The sequence below is a fragment of the Cornus florida genome, unplaced genomic scaffold (assembly GCF_030987335.1).
Source record: "Cornus florida cultivar Cherokee Brave unplaced genomic scaffold, ASM3098733v1 CherokeeBrave_3.0.0_Hap2_Chr03, whole genome shotgun sequence".
Lineage (NCBI taxonomy): Eukaryota > Viridiplantae > Streptophyta > Magnoliopsida > Cornales > Cornaceae > Cornus > Cornus florida.
In genome coordinates this window covers 78,594,164-78,608,272 of record NW_026775573.1, presented here as the reverse complement: position 1 = coordinate 78,608,272, position 14,109 = coordinate 78,594,164, and positions in this window count along the sequence as shown.

Below are 14,109 nucleotides of genomic sequence, written 5' to 3'. Positions count from 1 at the left end.
CATTCTCAAACTTTAGCCAATCTTGAAGCTCAAGTTGAGCAAACTGCAAGTGCTCTTTCTTGTCAAGAGGAGGAGGAAGAGGCAAATGAAAAAATGGCAAGAACTTTAATGTATATAGATAAGGATGATGAAAGTGAAGAGGAAAATGAAACAAGTGAGCTAATGCCTAGCACTCTATCTTGTATAGAGGAGGAAGTGGCAAGTGAGTTAGTGGCTAATCCAATAGAGCATAACATGATTAATGAGGACTTTCCTTGTTGTGATTATGATTTTATCTCGGACATTGCTACTTTAGAGAGTGAAGAGATGTTGACCACACTTGAGGTAGGAGAGAAGGAGGAGGAACTTGTTGAAGAGGGCCTTCCTTCTATTATCTCCAATGACCCTCTTGAGACATGTCTTTTTGAAATGTATAAAAGTTATGGTTTTGACCTTGAAAGCTCCAAAAATGAAGTGAACTCTCTAATGGACTCTTTATCTAACTTGGAAAGTGAGGAGATGGTTATTTTTGAGGAAGAGAAGAGGGATGAAGAGAAGGTGTTCCTTGATGTTCCAAATGAGTCTTTGAAAGACATTGACTTGCCAATTCACAAAGGAAGTGATTCTTTGAATACACTTCAAGAGCACAAAATTGAGGCAAGGCTAACCATGATTGATTTTGTTTTCAAGACCGTGGATGAAAGGAACAATATCATCTCTTTTATTTATTTTCAAGTCATTCTTTTGGAGGATGATTTCATTGTTATAAGTGAGGCATCAAATGAGAAAATGGAAAAAAGGGTTAACAAGAATGTTTTATATCCGGTTTTTTATTTTTTTGATTAATGAATTGGCCCAACGTTTTGCTAGAGACGTTAAAAACTAGTATTCGTAGAGTTTTCAACTCTATTCCTCTCCCATTTCTTTTTATTTTTTATTTTTATTTTTCATTCTTTTGTACATTCTTTCATTCAATTTTCAATTTTTATTCTTATTACCATCATTGGGGCTTAGCATAGGGTTTTCTGCACTTTCATGTTGAAAATTGAGCATTTTGCATAAGTTCGGTCGATCTCAAATGAGAGTTCGATCGATCGAATTTCATACCTGTATCAAACCTGCATCCAAATCACTCTCTGTCTCATCAATCCAAGAAAATCTTCAGATCTCAGTTCTCAGTTAGATTGATCAAAAGACCTTCGATCGATCCAAACATCAAGTTCAATCGATTTGTAGTTTCAACATTTAGAAAAATTTTGAGCCTGCATCAACCTGCATATTTTAGCTCTCTGTCAGATCGATCGAAAACATTCCTAAATCGATTTAAAGTTCTTCGATCAATCCAACTTCATTATTGGATCGATCGAGATTCCATACTTAAATTTTTTTTCAAAGCACTGCAAATTTCGTACTCTCTATCCCATCGTGCGAGCATAGATTGATCACAGCTTTGCCCCTTTGAATTTTTGACTTTTTTTCTTTCTATTTTTATTTTATTTTATTTTTCATCTTCTTTGACTTTTGTTATTTCTTTTATTTTATTTACTCTATTTTCTCTTATATATATATAAAAAAAAATTAAAATTTGTTAAAAATGCAAAAATATTTTTGTCTATTTTATTTTATTTTCGAAAACTCCAAAAAGATTTTTATTTTATTTTATTTTCATTTTTACTTTCAAGATTTATTTTTATTTCAAATTTTTTTAAAAAAAAAAAAAACAAAAGAAATCCTAAAAATATTTTTCTTTTATTTTATTTTATTTTATTTCCTTTTATCTTATTTCCAAAAAAATCCAAAAATATTTTGTTTAACTTTAATTTTTAATTTTTCTTAATTTTTAATTTCGAAAAAAATAATAATAATAAAAAAAAAACAAATAAAAAAAAATGGTTTTTCAATGTAGCATTCCGTCTTGCTAGAGACGTTAAACTTAACACCCACATGACACATTGTGTCTTTTATCTCTTGTTTCATACAAGTTCATTTTCATTTTATTTCTTTAGTTTTCTTGCATTTTGTTTCATTGTACATACTTTCTTAAAAAATAAATAAATAAATAAATAAAACAAATTTTTGCATTCCTTATTTCCTTACATTTTCATTTCTTGCATCTTTATTTATTGTATTTTTGTGTGTGTGTACATACTTGTTATGTCATAAAGAAAAAATGAAAAACAAAAAGTAAGAAAATTTTGTATATACTTGCATTGTACATATTATTTGTTATTTCTTGCATTGTACATATTATTTTTCATTTCTTGCATTGTACAAATTCTTCCATTGCATTTTACCTTCTTCATTTTTCTTTTTATATTTTGTTTATGCATTTGATTCCTTGATTTTCTTACATTTTGTATATACTTGCTTTCATAAAATGAAAAATATAAAAATTTGTTTCACCATTGTGCCCTTATGTGTAGTCATGCATACTTTCATGCTTTAGCTAGGGCTTGATTTCATATCTATCTTTCACCTTGTGCTATATTGCCTTAGATTGCATGATTTGATTACTCTTATCCCATTTGATATTCGATGTGAGTTTGCTAGTGTGGTTATTCAAGTAGGTTGTTGATTCTAAGTTTGGGGGAGACGTCTTTCGAATTGGATCATAGCTGGGCTTCATGTTTTCACCACCATGGTATACTTTCCATCTTTTCCATTGTTCTCATTGCACATTGAGGACAATGTGCAGTTTAAGTTTGGGGGTCAGGTGACTTTGTTACATTCTACTTAAATTTGAGACTTAAATGCATGATTGAGATTTGAGATTGATGCTAGCTATGATTTTAATCTTTTGAGGACTATATTGCTTAGAATTTAAAAATTGCTTGATTTGAGAGTTCAATACTCCTTGTATGCCTTGCGGATGCCATTTATGAGTAAATTTTTCGAAAAATTGATATCTTGCTTGCACTTGTGCTCCACATCATCCTGATTTTGTGATTATTTAGAGATTCACTCTAGGATTCTACACTAGCACAGGCACACACTACCATTCATTTGTGAGGTATATGCTTTGTTGATTATTGAATTGGTTATATCCTAATCGAGCTAGTAGTGCATTGAAAGCTTTCATTCTTGATAAAGGTGGATAACAACCCCTTTTCACTAAGTAGCCGGGATTCTAGCCTCATCAAGCACTGAACTTCTCGCGCTGAAAGGTGGAGGGCCCAAACTCTAGGTTAATAATTGAACTTGCTTACAAAAAAAAAAAAAAAAATTGGATGACTTCTCCCAAAAGGTGAGAGGTGGGAAATGATTAGATGGAGGTTGTTTAGATTTGTAGCCTAGTTGATATGAGCTTATAAGTCCTTAGGGGTGTTTGAACAGCTAATACCATGAAGCCGTCTGGTTTGGGAGTCATTGACCTAATGATCGACCTCATGAATCGCTAGAAAGCTTAATAAATCAACACATTGCATCATGCTTCCATCTTTGATCCTTAGGATTAGAAAAAAAAATGATGAGTGAAAAAAATAAGTGCACCTAGATCAATAAAGCTTTAATAAAAGGTCCACTTTTTGTCTTGATGATCAGAACTAGATTTGTGTGCCAGTTTGAGGGTAAGGATGTGATTAATTCTTTAGTTGGCTTAGATAGTAACATATTTGATGCTGGTCTACTCAAAAGGATTCTAGAGTTGTTTTGATTTGCATGATCATTTTCTTGATGTGTGGAGGACCATACTTGCTTGCTTAATGTTGAAATTTTGTGAGACTGCTTGAAAATGTTTGAAAAATTGCATACTTGAGGTAGTTTTCTCTCAATGCTTGTTTGCAATATTGGTGCCTTTTTAGAAAAAATGAGCTTAATATTTGTGGGTATCATTTCTGGAAACCCTCAAGAGACTTCACTCGTCTACTAAGGCTAACCTGGGGGTTTAAAAGGCTTGTTGCATATGCAAAGTGCAATCATGTTCCCTACGAAAGTGGCGTTATCCATTTATTGCTTTCTAGTTCATAGTTGTATAGTTGTTCATTTCATTCCTTTACTTTGTAGTTCATTGTTAGGGACTAGCAATATTTAAGTTTGGGGGTGTAATGAACGCTGAAAAGTGCGTATTTAAACCCCTTAAGCTTAGGTATTTTAGAACCTTTATCTACTTTATTTTACCGTCTTATATTGATTTCGTGTTATTTTCATTTTCAAGTACTTATCTCCAAAATAAACTAACTCAGTCAAATAAGAGCATAATTGAAGCAATTCTGGGATTAATCAAAGAAATGAGCAAAGTAGAGCAAAAGGAAGCAAATGGTGGACTTTCAGCAACTTCGATCGATCTCAAGAAAAGTTCGATCGATCCAACTTTCATCGATCTCAGCACTTCAAGATAGATCTGAGCCATATTTATCCCTGTTCAAAGATCTCAAAAGTTCTATCGATCCAACTTTATTCTTCGATCGATCGAACATTCTTGTCTTTATCCAAATAATTGATCTTATCCAGTTGTACCACCCTACCAACCACTTTTGTCCTTTTCCCAAAAATATCTTCAAAATATCTCAGATTTGTTTTTATCCAAAAAGGCACCTCCATTGAGGATCGATCCAACTTCAGTTCGATATATCTCAACCATGTTCGATCGATCCAAGTCCAAGGTTCGATCAATCGAACTTCCTCCAGTGCGAAAAAGTTTAATTTCCAGCTCACAAAAGTTGTCCTTTATCCAATCATTTTGGGTGTCACTTGACCTACCTATATCAAGAATATGATACACTTTTTGAGGAGGATTCTTAGCATTCTTAGAGATTCTTAGAGAGAGACTACTCTTAGGGAGGAAGAAAAGAAGAGGAGGAGGCTAGAGATACCATTGGAGACTCTTCATCAACCAAGGAGCAAATTTCTTCCATGGAGCTTGCCCTTGAGGGTTGGAGGACATCATTCATGAGTGGCTAGACATCCTCTTGGGGCTAGAGTTAGCCCTCAGCATGCTTTCTATTTTTTGATTTATGTATTTTGAGGGGATTTGTATTGTGATTTATGTTTTGACACTTTTATATATATCGATCTTGTTTCTTCAATGATTTAGATGGTTTAATGCTTCTAATTGATCATTTCATTCTATCCATATGTCTATGTTTGCTAGAATAGATATTCATGTGTTTCTCTATTTCTTATGTTATTGATGCATGTCTATGTGTGTTGATGCTATAGATCTAGAGATTGTCAAGACTTAGTGCTTAAATGTCATGTTCTTGTGGTTTATTTAATGGTTCATTCTCATTGCTTGATGGATTGTGCCTCTCCCTTAGTTTAATAGTTTAATATCATTCCATTAGCTTAGTTGTAGTGTAGTTGTTAAATGGGAGGAAAATCCATGCTTGTTGTTGATATTCCATACTTATGAAAAGCAAGTAACATGTATCTTTAACCTTGTGATGTGTTTGGATTGTGAGCTTAAAGAAATGATTAATGGCTTAATTTGATATGTTGTGCTATCCACCATGTTGTTTAGACAATATATGCTTAATTTGTCATCCATGCTTGTTGAAGCAACCACACACACACACTTTATTGCAATACATGTTCTTCCCCTCATTAATCATTCATTAAAGGTGTAGAAAAGCTATGCTTAGTGGTGATCTCAAAATCCCAAGATCTCTCTCTATCTTTTATTCTCTCTATTGCATTTTTGCTTACTTTAGTTTAATTTGCATCTAGTTTAATTCAACCAACCAACCACTATTTTAATCACTCGACCTACTTATCCTAATTTTGATTCCTCAAGCTAGTACGATAACTTAATACCTTGGGACGATCCCTACTCACTCTTGCTACATTAGTAGTAGTGTTGGTACTGGTTTTTATAAATTTAAACTTGACCAAAAAGGCTTTTCTTGAACCGCACATTCACTACATTATTTTGGCGTATAGGAATGGCTTCTGTCGTCATACATAATTTATATAATGCATGACATCACCTTCCATGCACAAGTAGGTTAAAACAATACAATCCATGCCTTAGAGTTTCAATTCTAAAATGGTATATATAATGTCAAATACAACGTGTGCAATTCATTACACAAGTTAATTATATATTCAATATCATAAACAAGTTCTCATGAATATAAATTTAACAACAATGTTATCCAATGCTCAAAACACAATCAAGTGAATACACAACAAGTCCAAGTCCATGATTTGAATATAGAAACAACTTCTAAAGCACAAATAGATCCATGGAGCCAATAGATAGAATTTAATTAAACAAAATAATTAAAATCTCTATATTTCAAATCAATTCCAAATAACCTCAAATTAATATATGTTAAGCAACATAGCATGATCTTTACATATATCAAATCAAAAATGCAAAATGAGCAAGATATCATCAAATAGAATTTAATTAATTTAAATTAATTAAATCTCTAGATTTCAAAAGTCATTCAAATGACCTTAAATTAATATATATCAAGTACTCAGTCATGGTCATACCATATATCAAGTCTAAAATGAAATACAAGCAAAACATAATTAACTAGAATTTAAATCAAATTAAATTCATTTAATCTCTAGATTTGAAAACTCATTTACATCATCCTAATTTAATATATAACAAAGATCAATTCATGGCCATGCCATATACCAAGTAAAAAATGAGTTATATGCAAGCTATGATAAATCATTAATTTCTCATATTAACAAAAGACATGCATACAACTTATATTTCATACAAAAACAAGTAAAACCACTTAGAAAATAAATTATAACACCCCCTACCTCACTAGAGAAGTGTCTCTCTAGAATCCAAGGCAACTCAACACAAAATGGCAAACCCTTCAAGGGTTATGAAGAGGAAGATGAGGATAATAAAAAGTATTCCCAAGGTTAAGCGTGGAAATCAATGGATGGCTCTCAAAAATCAAGGTCAAAGCTTAAGGCTTTAAGCCTCATTCATGGAGGCTAGGGTTTTCTTTATAAGAGAGGGAGATGATGAAATCAAGTGTGAAAGAATGTGAGTGGAGGAAATAGAAATCCTCCACTCATTATGTGGTCTTACCCCAAGGTCAACGCACACAAGTTTAGTTATTGCACAATAACCCTTCTTTAACAACATAATCCAAAAGTAGCTCAAAAATAATTGCAAGACTTAATTTAGAGCATACACTTGTCACTCATCAAAGCATCCATTGTAGGCTTAATCCTAAGCCTATACTTGTCAACCATCCAAGCCAATAAGTGCACATATCCTAGGTCAACAAGTGGTTGAATCTCTACCCTCCACATGTCATCATCGAAGGCATCAAAGTGTCCCCACACAAATGTCAATAAGTGAACCAATGAGAGTATGACACTTGTCACATTTTTAAAAATTGCAAAAAGGTCCTTTTGAAGTTATCTTCTAAATAAAATTGTAAAATGATCCTTAAGATGAAAAATAATTACTTTACATAATTACTCAAATGATCACAAAAGAAAGAAAATTCCAAAGAAGTGTGCATCCACACCCCTAAGGAAGAAAGTACACAACTAGCATGCCTTTCTACAAAAGTAAAAATACATATAGCATGGAATTTAAATATCGTGGATGCATGCAAAACCGGAATCAAATCCGAACACGAAAGGTGAGGTTGTGCCAACAAAGCGACAAACGGGAACAAGGCGAAAAGTGAACAGTGTCACAAAAGTGAAAATTTGAAAATAACTCGGTACTTGAAGGAAGTAGTCAATCCAAAGGAAAGAGTATCGAAAACCATCCCCGAGCACTTCAGATGACTAAAGTGACAAGAAGCCGAACTCAGAAAAGAAAAAATCAACGGAAAAAAAAATATCCATGAAAATCTAAGAAAAGGAAAGGAAAGAAAATGACCGGGTCATTACAACCTTCCCACCTTAAAAGGATTTCGTCCCCAAAATCTAGCCCCAACAAAACAAAAGGCAAAACCAGGGTAACTACGGAGTACATCTTTGAGTATCCCACACAACATGCTACAAAAGAAATCCCAAAACTGAAAGACAACGTAGAAACCACTGTCATTCGCACCCACGTGCTCACGACAGGACAACTTCTCAAAAGGAAAGTGACCACGTAGCCACAAGACAATTTAGAACTCACATACAGAGCCCAAGTCTAGATAAGGGAATGGAAGATAATAATCAAAAGCATCCCTCCTGACGAACCATCATAAGGAACTAAAAAAACCACCAAAAGAACTCTAAAATAATCACGTATCAAATCAAGGTACCGAACGACATGGCAATACGAATAGCGACCAAAACCAGCCTATGACGTACTCAAATGTGTGGTAGCAATGACAGTGCCTAGTGCCCGCCCACACTTACTCGTCAGTAAGGTAGCATCGACGGTAACTAGCACTCGCCCACAACACACAACTTTGTATGATAGCATGATAGTATAAGACACTAGTTCATAACCTGCCCCCCACTAGGTCTACCCATGAAACCACTCGATAACAATGACATCAATGTCGTAATACGATCATAGCCAAAAGTAATGTAGGAACCAGGCATCTGTGAGAGTTAGAATATGGTCCAAAGACATTCCAGACCATCCCGGCCATTCATAGACTCTGACAACAATGTCATAGGCACCATTATGCTTAAGGCCCCAAATCCTCAATATAACAAAACCAATATCTCTAACGTCTCAAAATACTCCTATTAACAACATTAACCAAGAATCCAAATCTTGAAAAGCAAATCAAATCCTCCAGAAATCAAAATGAACCTCACTACAAGACATTTCATCGAAAGTCCTTCATATCTCCCTGAAACAGATCAACTACAAGACCACACGTAATCAAACATCAGATCCACATCCCTATCATGGATAACTAAATCCTTGAAATACAAGTCCACCAAGTGGCACACACATCAAAATTTTGACAACTAAGATCACAAAATGAATCTCTCAAAACCGTGCTTGGCATCACCAAGCTAAATCAAAATTCCTCAATTTCCATTGATCCATAAACAACCATGGAAACTACGATTCCTCAAAACTTTGCCTAGTCATAACTAGGACGAGAAAACTCTACAAATAAGCCAGATCCAACAACGATCCTCCAAAACTCCTCCTAAGAGTCAACCATATCTAGGTCTCCAAAACCAAAGTAAGTCTCTAAAAGACATCCTTAAACAACGTTAAGCTCACACAATGAATCAAACAGATCCTTAATCAAATGGACACAAGTCCCCATAAAATGATCTCACACCAATCCACTCACTTTGAGCACCAATCCTCACAGACCAGCAAACCCCAAAGTTGTGCACAATGCAACGAAGAGAAGAGACTCACTCCTTGTGAAGTCCCTTACTCGAACCAAGAAAATAGGAGAAACCCTATTCTCCCACAAATGTCAACACGACAAATATGAAAAGGGAACAAAAAGGGAAACTAAACATGGAAGTCATGCAAATAACAAAGAAATGCAACTACCAAGAAGGTAAATCTACTCACATAGATAAAATCAAGGGTACATGCAACACGTCTCCACGTAAGCACAAAATCATATCACTAAAGTACAATAACAACATGGCATCTCTAAGCATAAAAATAAGGCATGCTAATGCCACACAACAAGAAACAATTATGGACACACCTCCACCTACTTATGTATCACAATATCATAAATCATACTACTAACATGGCAGTAAACGAAACTGCAGAAGACAAAAATAATCAATAATGAATCCTATGGACATCATGGTCTAGAGTGTTTAGGTAAAAAGAAAGACCAGTCCTAGCCATAAACTGACTCCAAAAACCAAGGCGACAACAACTTGTCTGAAAATAAACGTGAGCCCTTACTACAATGATAAGATTCTAACAATCCATCTCCGAATCTAGAGGTGACACTACAAGTGACACTAACAATGCAATGCTCTCTCTACCCAAAACATTAATCAATTGACTTGATCCCAAAAGCGTTATCACGCAAGGAGAACTCAAAGAAAATGGCAACTATAGCCATACCAACAACAACCAAATCAATCACCATGACTGATCCCCAAGACAACCATCATCATTATCGATCAAAAGGATAACGCATGTCAAAACAAAACCAATATTGATTCTATCCGAACTGCACTTGTAGCTAGCCAGTTTGGTGGCATGACAGTGCCATGCACCCACCCACAAACGTACCCACCCACAAAAATTACAATCCCAGAGGAATCATCTTGAACAACCAAGGATCCTAGGAGATCCATAACCTCATCGTAGCCCAAAACCAATAAATCCAGCACTACGACAACGCCAAATGACTCACCTTATGAGAGCCTACACAAAAGGTGTCTCACCACCAACCTCAAAACCAATGCTAGGTCAATAACAACCTACACTACCACGAAATTGTGACTACAATCACCATCAACCTCAACTCGTGCCTCAATGACCAATCTCGTGTCATGCCAAATATGCCACACAGTTATGCATATACAAATCTGGCCGGTGTATGCCACACCACCGCCAAGCTTAAAGAGCGTGTGCATTATAAGGCGAGAGCTAAGAGTTTTACATTTATAGAAGCCACTACTACCTTTCACTAAAAATATAGCTAGGACGAGTAAGGATCGTCCCAAGGGATTATGAGGATCGAGCAATGTCGTGGAATTGTTATTAGGGCTAGTAGGTCGAGTGATCAAACATTTGGTTGGTTGGTTGATTAAAGAACAACTAAATTAAACTAAGTGATAGCAAAAAATGCAATTAAGAGTAAATAAGAGAGAGAGAGATCTTAGGGTTTAGAGATCACCACCAAGCAATGCATTTCTATATCATTGACAAGTGATTAATGAGGGCAAATGATGTGTTGCAATATTGGTGTGTGTGTGTTTAGTTGATTCAACAAGCAAGGATGACTAGTTAAGCATGTATTGTCTAAATATCATGTGAAAGGCACAATATATCTAAGCAATGAAGCATATATTGTCTAAATAATATGTGAAGGACATAATAAATCAAAACAAGTCATTAATCCTTTCATTAAGCTCACAATCCAAATACAACACAAGGATAGAGACATATGCTACTTGCATTCAAAAGCTTGGATCATCAAACAACAAGTATAGATTGTCCTCCTATTTAACACTACACTACAACTACACTACATCTACACTACTAACATGAAAATAAACTAGGGGAGAGGCACAATCCATCAAGAGATAAGTATGAACCATCAAGAGAATCACAAAAGCATTCCTTTAAGCACTATGTTTTGACAATCTCCAAATCTATAGCATCAATACACATAGACATGCATCAATAACACAAAATCTAGAGACAAGCACATGAATATCTATTCTATCATATATAGATATATGGATAGGATGAAATGATCAATTGAAAGCATTAAACCACATAAATCATTGAATAAACAAGATCTATATATATCAAAGTGTCAAAACATCAATTACAACATTAATCCCTCAATGATACACAAGATTAAGATATAGAAAGCATGCTTGGGGCTAACTCTAGCCCCAAGAGGATGTCTAGCCACTCATGGTGATGATGCTCCAACCCTCAAGGGCTAATTCCATGGTTGAAATCTGCTCCTTGTTGATGAAGAGTCTCCTATGGTGTCTCTAGCCTCCTCTCCTTTAAGCTTGCTTCCCAAGAGATGATATGAAAATAATATTGGCTCCCTTTCTAAAAAGAAATCCTTATCCTTATATAGGTAGGTCAAAATGACACCCAAAATGAGCTGGGGTCGTGCACAAAATATTCCCTAATGATGGGATAAAGGATAACTTTCAATGAGATGGAATTTTAACTTTTTCGCACTGGAGGAAGTTCGATCCATCGAACCTTGGACTTGGATCGATCGAACTGGCTGAGATCTATCGAACTTAGGCTGGATCGATCCAACTGGTTGAGGTTTTTGGGAAAAGACAAATCCGAGATATTTATGGGAAAAGGACAAAAGTGGTTAGTGGGTGGTACAGCCGTAAATAGGATCAATCATTTGAATAAGGACAAAAGAGTTCGATCGATCGAAGGATAGTGTTGGATCGATCGAACTTTTAGGACTTTATGCTTTTGGGTCTAGGCTTGGATCTATCTTGAAGTGCTGAGATCGATCATTGTTCGATCGATCATTGTTCGATCGATTGAACCTTGAACTTGGATCGATCGAACTTTGCTGCTTCCCACTTTTGGCTTCATTTGTTTCCTTCTTTCTACACTTTGCTCCTTTCTTTGTTTAATCCCATAATTGCTTCAATTAAGCTCTTATTTGGCTGAGTTAGCTTATTTTCGGGATAAGTGCCTGAAAATGGAAATAATACGAAATCAATCTAAAACGGTAAAGTAAGATAGATAAATGTACTAGAATGCCTAAGCTTAAGGGGTTTAGATACGCACTTTTCAGCGCTCATCAAAATCTAATCTAGCATACATCATATGTCATGCTCTTTACATTAAAATAAAATCATGTTAAACAACGACATGTCACATATAGCACATAGGCATATAAACATATTATCAAGCCAAAACATGTTATCATGAAGCATATAAATACATAAATCATGGCAATATAAGCATGATATACACCCAAAACCCATCCTCCAAGGTATTCAAACCTAGGAGCTTTGATACCACCTGAGATGACCTTGGATTTTTTAACCCAATGTGTCCTGTGATTACCCGAAGCGGATCCAGAATGCAAAAGCAAAACAAAAACAAGTCCTTGGAGATGTACATCATCTTAAGACATAAGAATCGCCCTTTGAGAAATTTTAAGCCTCAACGAAAACAAAATGAAGACAAAGGTGTTAAAACCTTATAAAAGAAAGACCAAGGAGTAAAATGGTCATTTAACCCTAACAGGAAGGAATTTAACTTTCAACTAGTCAAATAAGATCAATAACAACCAAAAACATCCGTTGGTAACTTCATATGAAGTTCCAAGGCCAAAGGAAAAAAAATCCCAAATGAACCCTATCCTGGTTCAAATTAAAACTAACACCTTCTCACTAAAACAAGGATATCATGAGATAAGAGAAGAATCTGAAACTAAAATTGGTACCATTTGAAATCCTACTTCGACGCAGTCAGTTTAGACTTAAGAATGGACCAATTCAGAGTTGAAACGAAGAAGTTACAAAAGTTCAAAGTTGGAAGGTTAAAGCTGAACCTACAATAGGTTCTTCAAGACTTGAACCAGTTCAACATTCTTGAACTGGTTCAACATGGACAGAACGACTACGCTAGACCAAAAATGACTCTTGAATCAGTTTAACATTCTTGAACTGGTTCAACTTGGGCAGAATTGAACCCAAACAGCAGAAATAGTGAAATTACAGAAAAATGAGTTTGGAATGCGATTTTCGACACCAAGACGGCATTTTTTGGAAAAATGTCGTGAAGAAACTTCCCCCGAAATCACGTTTTCTATGTGACAAAGTTGAGAATGGAAATTATTTCACAAAGGACAACCCCAAAATGCCCTTAAGCAAGATTTTTCAATAAAAATGTGAATTGAGTCCATAGGAGGCTCATTTCACCAAGGAAAGAGTTTTTCCCAGAAACGATTATGCATATAGACATAACTTACCTATTAGGATACGCTACAATGATCCATGGCTTAAAAATACCGCCGATACAAAATCCGACCCCCCAACGGCCAAAAAGGCAAAAATGATCATGACAAGGAAATTTTGAAACTTAAAATCATACTTGGCCATACTTCATGCATGATTAATGAGACCCTATGAAAGAATAAAAATGGAATTTCCACACCCGATGCAACCATGGTGAAACAATAACTTGGCATTTTTCAATGATTTCATAATATTTCATGCAGTCGAAAAAATTACATAGGATACGAAATACATGTCATTGGCCTCTGGCCTCATCTCATACATGTCAAATACATAGTAAAGAATGTACTCATGTACACAATACATGTTTAGAATCAAATATACACATTTTGATAAATAAGGCTACCGGTGGTATTTTAAGCCAACCTTTATAAGAATTAAAACCTTCAAGTCTACAATCATCTAAGCAATGTTGAACATCATGCACCAAGTCTTCGTACCTAAACAAAACCCCAGTAACTTCGGGGTGAGTAAACAAGTTTACTCGCAGGAAATGAGCATGCATAGACTCGATTTCTTTCTAGATTTTTACATTAACTTGAACAATACAAATGGGTCATG